The 12,959-nt window shown below is 42.9% G+C and overlaps 1 protein-coding gene across 1 annotated transcript in view; it reads left to right on the forward strand.

The window, feature by feature from the left end:
- Positions 1 to 12,959, forward strand: part of Octbeta2R (Octopamine beta2 receptor) — a 48,926-nt gene that overhangs the window by 21,424 nt on the left and 14,543 nt on the right. The window lies entirely within an intron of this gene.

A 12,959-nucleotide genomic window follows, 5' to 3' on the forward strand; every position in this document is an offset into this window, starting at 1 on the left:
ACAAATTAATAAATGCGCTTGTGTGTGTGTGTGGGTGGGCGTGTGCTTAACTTTGATGTGAAACGATTTGTTGGCTTATGTTGAAATTAAAAATTGCCCAGCCGGCAATTGTAATTACAATAGATGAATTGATAAAATTACAAAAAAAAAAAAAAAAAAAAAAAAAAAAAAAAAAAAAAACATTTTATTAATCAATATTCCCTACTAAAAAGCCTTTGTTAGTTTCGAGCACGTCAAGCATTTGGTATGCAGACGAAAATTGAATTTTCCACAGGCTTCCGGCTAGCAGAAAAAGTCCCTTTGAATTCATAATATTATGCAAGCAAGGCTTGACCAGCGCTCGGCGCTTGGGGCTCGGCGCTCTGCGGCAACTGTCAGGGGAGCTGCCGCAGGCCATTGCATATTTGATTTTTTGGTTTGCAACAATTTTTGCACCTATTGGGCTTTGTGGCAGCAGCAAATGGAATTAGCCAGTTGTCGAGCTGTGTTGGCTATCCATTAGCCGCAGTCGGGCGAGCAAATGCAAATGCCACACTGATTGACAGAAGGCAGCAGCAGCAGCAGCCGCAGTAGCAGTTCGTATTGATACATCAGTTATTTTTGTTGTTTCCTGCGTCAGTCACTCTGTCAGTGATTCTCCTTGTATGTGTGTGTCCGTGTGTGTATGTACGTGCGTCTGTCAGTTCAGCTAGAATACGCCGTCGCCTTTTTTGGGAACATCTAACTTACTTGCGCTGCGAAAATCGGCTCTGACAACTGAAATAGACTCTTGTGGAGCATGAAATATGGTAATAGCCTTACACACTCACACACACAGCGAGAGAGTGAGAGGGAGAGTGAAACACATTTTCGTGCTTACTGAATGAGACTTCAGGCGTCTTGAAGTCACAAACGAAGCGTGAAAGTTCATACATATGCAGCAGCAGCTGAAGCAGCAGCAGCAGGAGCAGCAGCAGGAGCAGCAGCAGGAGCAGCAGGAGGAGCAGGCGCTGAAGGTGCGTGCGAATCTGTTCAAGTGGGTGGGTGGGTGTAAAAGGGCTGCCAACCTATAAGATCTGACATTTAATGCACACACCCACATAAAACATACACGCACACACACACACACACACATAGCTGGGGAGATATATGTAAGTATGCACTTACAGAAATATCTTGCGCACAAAAGTAGGCAAAGGCTTTTGCTATCTGATGCTGTCTGAGGCAACCTGCCCACGCCGCATGCCCATTAGCACTTTTATTGTTGTATTGCCATTTGTAGTGGCTGCTGCTGCCAAAGTCCTTGCCAACAGCTCCTGCCTCTAATGATGCTATATATATGTGTGTATATAAATGTCTATATGTGGGTCTCTTCAGCTAAGCAATATGCTTGATTAAGTTGAGCGACAGAGCAGCTTGTTCACTTAAATGCCTTGCAGGCTATTCAAATTGAATTTAATTGACAACTGGACAATGAACTCCCCTTTTCAGGTCACTTAGCTGGCACTGGGCAAATCGTTTATAATTGCAGCTCGGTAGTCGCTACAGTTATCACGCTCTGCCTCGCGCTGTAATTAGTGCACTTAATAAACTAACAATTAAATAACTGCAGCAAATAGACAAACAATTTACACACTTAAAGCTTGCCGATGTATCTGTGTGTGTGTGTGTGTGCGATTGCTGGTGGCAGGAGGCGGCCTGGCTGCCTGCTGCAGGTGCTTTCCTTAACCACGACCGCAACGCTGCCATCCAGCTGAAGTCCAACGAGGGGGCTTATCGATTCTAAGCCGCTTAACGTGCACTAAGTGCGCAATTAATGTGTCAGCCGGCTAGCCAACCTGAGCTTCAATGCGAGTCCTTTTGCGCTCCATGCAGTTCCATTTCCATAATCTTTGTGGTTTCGCTCGATTATAATATATCGCTGACATAAACTGTTATCCAGCTAACTAGTTCGTTTCGCCTTGTTTTGCTCTACTCTTTGCTCCTTCGCTTTTTCGCTGGCTTTGCTGATATTAGTTCCACGAAGATTTTGTTGCCTCGCTTTAAGCTGCGGATCTTTGAGCGCCTTTAAAGCTGACCCCGTGCACTTGCCGCTAATTTGTCAAAAGTCTCGTCGTGTGCTCAGTGCAGATAAATTCAGCTGGCCGGGAGAGTGCAGGGCCAGCTGCGGAAGCTGCTCCAATGGCCCCACAAAAGCCGGCTCATAAACATTTATAGTCAAGATCTTAAACTAAAGGTGGATGGAACATAAAAGACGCCGCACCGGATCTTAATATAACAATTACGGTCCTTCACATGTGAAGCCCGTGAGCTTCGCTTTTGGCATGCACGAAACAATAGGCAAGCCGACGACATCGAGCATTGTTGGCGCACAGCTGCCAATAGTCGAATACCACATAAGTTCCAATTCGTGCCTACGATTTTGGCCGAGGCTTCTGGCCAGGCCGGGCAACCCTTGCTGAGTCAGCAGGCGGCATAAAAAACTGGAGTGCTGCTGCTGTTTTGCTTGTCTGCAGTAGTCGGGCACATACGTTGTCCATTTGGCAGACGTGCCTCAGCCTGATAAGGCTCTGTGCAGTGTTGCCATAAAAAAAGTGGCCACAGTGGCAGCTTAAAGTGGGTGCCCCACATGAGCAGCAGCAGCATCCGCATCAGCATCAGAAGTTGCGGTGGCGGCCAAATTGAATAAGCACATAACGAGCCCGTTGCACAGAACAAGGAACGAAGCGGTGATAAAACTTTTAGCCAGCCAGGCGGCAGAAGGCGCAGTAAAGCAGAAAAAAAGACGAAATGAACAACAACAAAGAGGAGAGAGAGAAAGAAAAAAGAAGTTAACTGATCTAAGTTCGTTATTCGCTTGCCACATATTCGCATATTACATGTGTGGTCGGGGCGGGGCCAGGGCCAGGCCAGGCCAATAAAATGCTTTGGGCCACAGCAAGGAGCAAGGTGCTCGGCGCACATAAGTATGCTACGCTTTCTATGTGCGTGCATCAGCTCTTGGCTTTTCAAATTGTTTCACCAAATGAATTTAAATGTGCTGACGGCAGCAGGAGGCAGCAGAAGGCAGCAGGAGGCAGCTACGAGCGTTTATATGTTTTCCGATATGGTTGCCCTTTTATTGTTGAGCGTCGCACGTGTGTGTGTGTGTGCGGGTGTGTGTGTGCCATGCTGATTGTTCCCCTAAGCCACATACATTTCATTCCCCGAATTTCTCCAAATTGCAATTGGCGAATGGAATCGAATTCTGTTGCGGGCCAAGCTCGTCGGGCATTTTTGATTTGCTGCCCGTTTTATGGTCCAGCCTGATTATGTGACGGCATTTGATGGCTTTGGAATAAGCTGATTATCCACTGTTTGCCGGCGACACAATCAATTGTGGCCTAATTGGAATTTACTGATTGCGCTGCAGCGCTGTCAATTAGTGTTTAGAGTATGTTAAATCATCAATAAGAGCTTTTGGCTGACCATGCCCACCCATGACCCCACACATCCCATCCCATCGCATCGCATCGCATCACGTCAGCGTAACTTCCATTTCTGGCACATTACCAAAAGGCCAGAGACCACATAAGCCGCCACGTTCGCCAACAGCATTGCGCCAGGTGAGCGAGAGGCAGCGAGCCGAGCCTTTGTGCTGTGCTGTTCAGGTGGTTGCTTCCATTTCCATTTCCATTTGCATTCATTTACCGTATGTGTAGGCCTGCTGCAACGTTGTTTAACTTTTCATTTGCAATATTGCGTTTGAAAAAAAGAAGAGAATGGCAGAATAGAAAATGGCAAATGGCAAATAGTTGACACGCATTTCGCTTACAGCCCCGCAGGGGGACTGATATGAGGAGATGACGAGATGACTGTGTGCAAACTGCATTCGAAATCACTTTTGGCCATGTGTTGTACACGAATTCAGGCTGTTGTTTCAGCCATCTCGATCTATAGGCCCAGGGACACATCGTGTGCATGTGAGTGTGTGTGTGTGTGCAGATTTGAGAGTGTTATAGGGGACCAGATAAAGTCCTCATTCATAGGACTCGGCTACAGTGCTTAGCAATCGCGAGGAAACACGAGTTGCTTTCATTACTATTGCGTTCAAGTTGCGCAACCTTAAAGTTGTGGCGCTGCTAGAGAACTGTTGCTGTTTTTCCTACCTTTTGCTGTGGTTCTATTTGAGTGTACAGCAACATTGTGTGCAGCTGGCCTCTCTGTTGCTCTGGCTGCATTCAGCCAAGGCATTTTCTCGCTTCACTTCGCATTGCATTCTGCTGAAATACTTTTAAAATGATTTGTCTGCCAACAACGCTTAGCAGTGCTTGTGTGTGTGTGTGTGTGTGACGGTTAATGCCTGTCTGCTGTTTTACTGTAATTGGAATGTCCCTTTGTGGCTTCGTCATTGTCCTTTGCTCTGTCTGCCACAGCCCAAGTCCTTAAACTAATTTTGTGGCATGTCTATTAGATAATTGTTTAAGCTTTTAATTTACTGTCCTTGCGCTTCACATAACGCGCATATAAGTAAAATGCACACACACACTCACCCACACACACATTGACAGAGATGTGCCTCCATGAAAGTTTAGCAACAGCTTAACTTTTAAATTGAGTTTCAGTCAATTCTCATTAGCCCCATTCGAGTTGTTTGTTCGCTCGCCAGTTGGCAGCAATGTGTAATGAGTAACTCTTCTTCTTCTATTTTAAGCTGATTTGGCCAACGTTCACCTTGCTAAGGCTCTGACTGGTTACAGTAATGTTTTGGTATTTATGAACTGAAGCTAAGCTCTGCCCGCCTTCAATCAGCTTCGTTTGTATGCAGCCCGTGCCTGGGCTGCCTATATTATTGTTTGGCTCTAACCAATCCGCTTAAGGGGAAACTATGACTACTTCGGCTTCAGAAGTTCGCAAGCAACTTGAACAAAGTAAGCCGAGTTATGCGCACGCACACGCACACACACGCACACACACATACACACACATTTCAGCTGCCTGTGTATTTGTGCTATTGTGGTCCGCAGTTTTAAGCTGCTTAAAATTCAAAGTTCTCGGTGATTACAATCACTCAGCTGTGCCGAAAACACTCCTGGTCCATTAACAAACCCTAAGCGCTTCGAGGAACGCTCTGGGATGCAAAGCAAGTTGAGCGCACGAAACTTTTCTGGGGTTAGGATTAAATATTAAAAATTAAAAAAAAAAAAACTCCATCATTATATTGAAAGCTGTATGGCATGCCATCAATGTGGTATATGGGAAAAGATAAGTCGAGGAAGAAAAATAAATGTAAGATTGTAATGCGAGTTCTTCAAAGAGGCAGTATATATCCCTTGACTTCAGGCATTATATGAAATCATATTTAAGTGATTCAACATGATCTTCAGTGGCTCTGGAACGTCTTCAAGAGCAATCCCTTTACGATGACTTTATTTCATCTGTATGTTGACGTTAAAATAGAGTCCTCTGTGTGAAGCTCTAATGCATCTCTCGAAATATTACGTATTTAAGTTTGTATTCTACAAATATTGATTTATTTACAAGTTCAAGAGTCGACTAATACTAATAACAATGCTGGACTGCAGCTGGCGTGGCCATCATAGCTCTCAGTTCTCAGCTGAAATTAAAAAGTTTTATTATGCCAACTCTGTATTGTATTTATATTATATATACGTATATTTATTGGAATATTTTTCACATTTTCCGCATAAAATACTTATTTCTATGTTAATATATTTTTCTACTTTATTCCTCTCATAATTTAAGTAAAAAAGTTTACGACATTTTTCTTTTGCAACTTTTACTGGGAATTTAATCATAGACTGCAAAACTCACAATTCACAATTTGCCTGCAATGTATTACAGCATATATTTGTACCTCGTTAAATTTAACTGAATGCATTTCGTTTTTAGAACATTTTTTCTATTGTGATCGATTGAGTCTGAGTGAATACAATGAATATTCAATTCGAGTCTCGAATACGCATCTGAATGTGCGATGGCCACCCGCTGCTGCAGCACGACAGGGCGACTCACCAAAGAGAGAACAAAAATTGTGTTTGTGTGCTTCTGGTTAAATATAAAACCGAACTCGATTCAAAGCCCGCTGCCAGCTCAGGGTTTGTCAACAGCAGGAGGCTGGGCTGTGCAAGGCCGCCAGGGCTTAGCTATTTGTATGCCAGTTCTTTTTTATGATACGAACAAAATTGGACAGCGAAATGCCAAAATAAAAGAGAGAGTGAGAGTGCGGGAGGGGGATAGTGTGTGTAAGAGAGAGAGAGAGAGAGAGAGAGAGAGAGTGGGATAAACAACGACCCAATGAACGCAATGAAAATGCCAGCGCAAACAAATTTTAATAATCAAACATTGAGCGAGGGGGCAGCCACGCGTGGAATGTGAAAAGCCGGCGTGTCTATATGTGTATATGTGTGTGTGTGTGTCTATGTGTGTGTGCGTGTCTATGTGTGTGTGCGTGTTGTGTGGCCTTCGCTGACGCGGCTGGTGCTGGCCCAGAGCTTTAGCGAAAATACCCGCCATAAATTATAAAGTCTAAAACAAAAATTCATTGCATTTGATATACATATTTACGATGACGAATATATTTGATATCTGTTTTTTATTTTTATTGCGTTGCGCGGCCGATTACGAGTGCCTCGAGATTTGTTTGACTACTTCTTTTAGTGCTCATGATCTGCATAAGAACTCACTAAAACTGGCCGTAACTAGGACAATAAACGTTAATGTTGTTGTTGTTGTTGTTGTTGTTGTTGTCTCACTCTCGCTTGGGCATTGGAGGAAGCAGCAACAAAACAACAGAAGAGGAAGAAACCGAATGCCAGCCATACTTTGAGGCCGCATAGGCAACTCCTTGGCCTGGCCTATTCAGGCATTCCTCAAGTTGATGAACTTTTTGTGGAGCGCGTTATTCGGCTGCCTGCACTGCCATGGGTCATAATTTAACGGCATCACATCGACATTCGCATCCTGATGTCAAGGCTCAAGAATTTCAAGCAGCTCAACGATGTTTCATATTTGCGTTTTAATTTCACTTACATGCCCAAAGTCGACAGCAAGACTGACAGCCAACAGCCTCGACCTGGTCTCCTCACTATTGACTACAGCCAGCTGCCTGCTTTCTGCTTTCTGCTTCTGCTGCTTCTGCTGCCTCCTGCCAACTGCCAGCTGCCAGCTGCCAAGCTGGGCTTGTCATATGCTTTTGCCTTTCAGTTCGGCTAACGGGGCTCCTGCGAAACTTTTGCCACTTTGCGCTGAGTGCAATTTTGGTGCAACCGAAAACTCAAGCCCCGGCGTTGCATGCCCCAAAATCGAATCGAAATTGTTTCAATTTTCGCAAAATGGCGTACAATTTAAGCGGGCCATGTGTAATGCATGAAGACCGCACACACTCTGGCTACAATAGGAGAAGGTGCTGGCCGGAAGCGGATTTTACACAGAGTGAGAGAGAGATAGAGAGAGAGGGGGAGAGAGACACACACTCGCACGAGGGTTAGCTGCATGAATATGCATGAGCTACAACTGCAGATCCCTTCAAGAAATGCAAGCACAGAGTCCTGTATGCGATGTACGTGCACGAAGGATGAAGCATGCATCATGTGCCTCCCTCTCGCTTCCCCTCCCCCCCTCCTCTTCACCCTCTCCAGGTGCCATTAAGCACAGCTGGTGCATCTGTAGCCGTTGTTACCTACGACTGCCGTTGCATACGTAAACTATAAAATGCTTTCTCCGGGGTTTATTAATTTGTTGTGCATAAATGCTCGCTCTCTTTCTCTCTCTCTCTCTCTCTCTCTCTCTCTCTCTCTCTCTCTCTCTCTCTCTCTCTCTTTGGGCCTTTATGCGAGACCATCATCAATTTCTCTGCTATCGGCCAGCACACATGCCATACACCAGGGCTTTAGATGCCACTCTAGCTCCCTCTGGCCACCTGGCCACCTGGCCAGCTGTTGCTGCTAATGGCACCGGCTCCTTGCCGTTCGCGCTGCCCAGATTAATGGCCATTCGAGCGAGTTTATGGCTTGCAACGATTGCCAGCCACTTTGCCGAACAATTGACATTTAGCTGAATGCCCAGTAATTTTCAATGGATGCAGGAAACTTTCGAGCAGTCTTGAAGCACATCCCGTATAATTGATACTTAAGTCAGTGTCGGCTATAAAATTAAAGCCAAACCAGCTGCAGCTCGTAGATTGCAGAAACGTGAGTTGGTCTCGTAGCAATAGCTAAATAAATATAATATTTATAAATATAAAGCATAGCAGATAGCATAAATCTAGGCAAACCAAATGAAATTCAGCAAAGGCTAATAGAATATGTAATATAAAAAAATTTTATGACCATTATCTTAGTTCTCCATAATCCATTTTCAGTTGAGATCTACTTTTTATGGAAGACAAAACTGAACAAATAGCTTTCTTAAAATGTTAACTAAAACTGTTTACGTTCTTCAACGTATTAAGGATGAGAGGAAAAGAGAAAATCGATTGAGTGCTGACTCAGTCAACATTGAATTTTGAGCAGATTTTTGTAGGACTTAGGAATGCTTGACTGACCTGTGGCAGGAAATTGCATAGACAAGGCATGGAAAATCAATTTCATGCCCTCTTTGGAATGATACAAATGAATTAGAGCCAAAGCCAACAAATGAAAACGACTTAGCTCGGCTGTCACTGCTAGACAAGCGCTCATTAAGCTTTGAGCCATGGCATTCGAGTGATAAGGACAAAGTGCCAAGTGCTGGCAAACACATTGAAGCATCTTGGGCGGCTGACTGGAGGCGAAGGGGTGTGCACATCTTCCTAGTTGCTTCCAGTCAAGCGTGCGTTCGTCAATCAGGCTGGCGCGCTCGCCAAACTTCTGGCAGCTGGCTGTCAGAAGCAGCAAATGCTCAAATGACAAACGGAATCGGGCCAAGTGGCAGCTCTTTCCTGGCAACAGATGTTGCTGTCTCTGCCAGGGGCTAGCATAGCTAGCTTGGCTTGCTGTCACTGTTTGCGCTTTCATTTTACTCCACTGATTGCCAGACACACACACGCACGCACACACAGCCATACGAGCTCCCCTGATGCCGCGCAGTCTGCGCTAATCAATTAGCAGTATATCTGTGTGTGTGTGTGTGGGTGTATTGTGTGCCCATCACTGGGGACGATCAACTCTTTTGTCAGCGAGGAAGAAGAACAAAGCCAACAAGCGGCGACTTTGTTGGTCTTGGCAGTAGTAAATACTACAAAGGCCACAACAACAACAGCAACAGCAACAACACAAACAACAACAGCAGGGACAACATTGTCCCTAAGCTCGTACACTTCGGGTTTCTCTAAATAATTTAATGCCAGCGAGAAGATAATAATGCTGATTAAGCAATTTTCATTAATCGTTGCGCTACTTGACGTTCATTACAATCTCAAGCAGTTGCCCAGCAACGAAGCTGAGGCTAGTCCAATGTCAAGAGCAGCAACAACAGCAGCAGCAGCAGCAGCAGCAACAGCAATAGAAATCTTAGGCAGACTTTGTATACCCTTGAACGCGTTAGATACACGTGACAGCTGATCTGGTGACAGGTGAGCATTTCAAGGGAAATATAATGGGAATAGGGGCTCAACAAATGTAAGGGAAATACTTGAAGAAATTACGGTATTCGTGGAAAAGTTAGTTCAGAGGAATACAAATTTAATAATAAAGACAAAGTGAGAGCTTGACAATGAATCTATATTGCTAAGGAGTTAAGAGCAACAGCTGAATATATATAAAAGACATATGAATCTAGTCTGAACTTAAGCTAAAATTCAATTGAAATTGTAGGCAGAGATTAAAATGTATGAAAAATGATCAAATTAAATTAAATTATTTTCCATATTCTCCTGTTAGATTTTATTATATTTTATAAATATATGTTAATTTAATTGTAATGCTGATTTAATTTGATTTTAATTTAAAATATTTTTTTTTAGAATTATTTTATATAGATATTTTAAAATAAGTTTTTAATTAAATAAAATATTATTTTTATTTTTATTTATTTTTTATTTATTTATTTATTTTATTTTATTATTATTTTTTTTTTTTTTTTTGTGTATTTATGTATGTATATTTTAATCGTATGTATATGTATGTATATTGGGGGATAATATCTGCCCAGAACTCAGCAGACCACAATAATCGAACTGTACATCCTTTCTAACTATGTCTAGGCACGCACACACACACACACATACGCAGAGTTGTATTCAATACGTGCTCTTCCTTTATTGCTTTTTATGCTTATTTTGTCGTGTTTTTCAGACAGCAGCTTAAGTGTCTGCCTATGTCTACCTCTCATTCTCTCTATCTAATACTTTGCTCTCTCTCTCTCTCTCTCTTTCTCTCTTTCTCTCTCTCTCTCTCTCTCTCTCTCTCATTCATTGTGGTTTGGGTGTTGACTTTGACATTTGTTTTGTGCGGCTTATCCTTCACACTGTGCACCACAATAGCATCAATCGCCGCGTATTCTCTGTCATCTGTTTAGCCAAGTTTTCGCTTTCATTGTGTGTGCCAGTACAATGGCTTTTAAATGGACGCTTCCGCTGCTGCTGCTGGTTCTGGCTGGGCCCCAGTGTCCCAGTGTCTCAGCGTCTGGCTTTCGACTGCTACTCCGATTTCATGGCCGTCTACTTTACGGCCAATAAAATCTGAACGCCTTAGGCATACGCTCCACTTTCAATCCGCCCGCCCCACGCTCGCACCACTTACGTGCCGCCCAAATCTCTTGCCCTAATCGTTTACAGTTGGCAGCCCGGCATCTTTATCTATGCTGTTGAAATTGAAAAGCTCACTGGATCCTCTGGCTGGCTTTTGTGTGTGCCTGTCTCTGTCTGCTATCCGCTGTGCGCTGGGCTTGCAGTCGAGAAAGCGAAAATTAAATACAATCATATCTCGATATATATGTATACAGAAGGAGATGTAGCTAGCTATACATATATAAATATATATATGTATATAGCATGGAAGAAGATATGGCACAGTCTGTCTGTAAGCGCCTTTAGTCGGGTGATTTATTTGCAGACTCCGTGCGTAAATTGGAATTGGAACTGGGAATCGATTTAAAGTTCAAGTGTGCCATTGCATCTAGCAGACGGCTGCCGTTGGTGCTGTTCCCTCTCCCTCATCAATTGACATGTATGAAATAACAATAAAAATAAATTGATATTATTCGCGCCGCAATTTGGGTGTTTAAAAAGAGAAAATACAACAACAAAAGTTCTGCCGCCGGCAAATTTACTGTGACACATCAATGTTTGTTCGGTATTTGTTTCAATTTTTTCTATATTTCTTTTCTTTTTTTTTTTTTTATTTGCTAAGCTCTTAATGCCCAGCAGGAGGAGGGGCGAACGAAAATTATGTGGATTCCTTTGATATATGTAGAAGTGCTCTCTCATGTAGAAATGCTAAACTGGCTTAAATTGAAGTTTTTTTATTGAAGATATCTTGCAAAATATTAAATATCATTATTTGAATATATAATAATAAAGTAATAATAATAAAATAAAAAATATATACAAAATAATAAACACAACACTTTGTATACAGTAAATTGATTAAAAACAAAGTGCCCCATATAAATAAAAAAATTAAAACAGTAAAATATTTAACAAGCAGCTTTTGATTCAATAAAGAACTCAAAGAAATTCTAGCCATAGAAAATCAGATATATTGCTATAAATTTACTAAAATTCCGCTTAAAGATGTTTACAAAAATTTCATGAATGTGCTTGAAGAATCGAAAATAACAGCTAGAGAATTTTTTCTAGAAATAACAGAAATTTTATTGACAGAAATAATATTTTGTAGCAACTGCTTTGAGGATGGAAATTCGCATAGATAGGCTGAAAATTTGTGAATTCAAATTGCAGAGAGTGAAATTTAATGAATGAAGCTTTCCCAGCAGTTTGCCAAGAAACACAAAACCAATTTAGTTGAGCTGAGAGCTCAGGTGTAATACCTGGCATACGGGTGGGGCGGGGTGGGGCTGGGCGGGGTGGAGCTGGAGTGAGCACAAACACTGTTACCAAAATGAGTTTCAGCAAGCATCGACACGAGGAGAGAGGGGATTGGGGAGGAGTAACATAAAGCTTCGAGTCGAACGGGATGCGGCATGCGGTATGCGGCAATGTTTCTCTGTTGAATTAAAAGTTTTGTTTATTAAATAAAAATAAATGCTAGTTAATTAATTTAAAACTGAAGCAAGATAAAGCATGCACAAAGTTTGCATACGGATGTGGGCGTGGCAGCAGTGCATACCGCATGTATACGGCCCCTAGGTGCCCTGGAAAGTATGTTAAGCTTAATTAGCAGCGTCTACTGCCGCCGCATGGCACATCTCAGCCAAGTGCAGCTGCTCCACTCAGACTCGCCGCTGAGGGCCTGAATACGCCTTGTCTTGCCATGCCTATCCGGGCCATAGGTTGCTCTGCTTCAGCTCTTACTATCGCCTCTTTGTTTTCTCGTTTTTCTGTTTTGGCATGTGCGCCATAATTTGGCAGCCCAGCGAGCAGACGCAACGGCAGAGGCAGTGGCAGAGGCAGAGGCAACAAACTAAATACAACAACCGCCAACGAGGACGCACAATGCCAAGAGCAAAAACGTCGTCCACGTCAACAGCCAAAACGAGAGCAGCAGCAACAACAAAGCACTACAAATGTGCAGGGTGAAATTGAATTTGAAGCAGCAACAACAAAATATATGTAAATGTATATACACATATGTGTGTATGTATGCATGTATGCAGATATACAATAATTTTCATGACATTAACATTGGAATCTGCGTATTCAAAGGCGTTGACTGAACGATGGAAACAAGCTAACACAAGTGCATACACACACACACACACACACACACACACACACACGCATACACACCGAGCATTTGGCAGCTGGCTGTGCTGTACATTTTGGGGGTCTGTTTTTGGTGGATCCATGTTTGAGTCTTCCGCCTTCTGGCCTGTCGACA

The sequence above is a fragment of the Drosophila arizonae genome, chromosome 2, assembly GCF_054131065.1.
Source record: "Drosophila arizonae isolate 15081-1271.41 chromosome 2, UAZ_ARI_1.0, whole genome shotgun sequence".
NCBI classification, from domain to species: domain Eukaryota; kingdom Metazoa; phylum Arthropoda; class Insecta; order Diptera; family Drosophilidae; genus Drosophila; species Drosophila arizonae.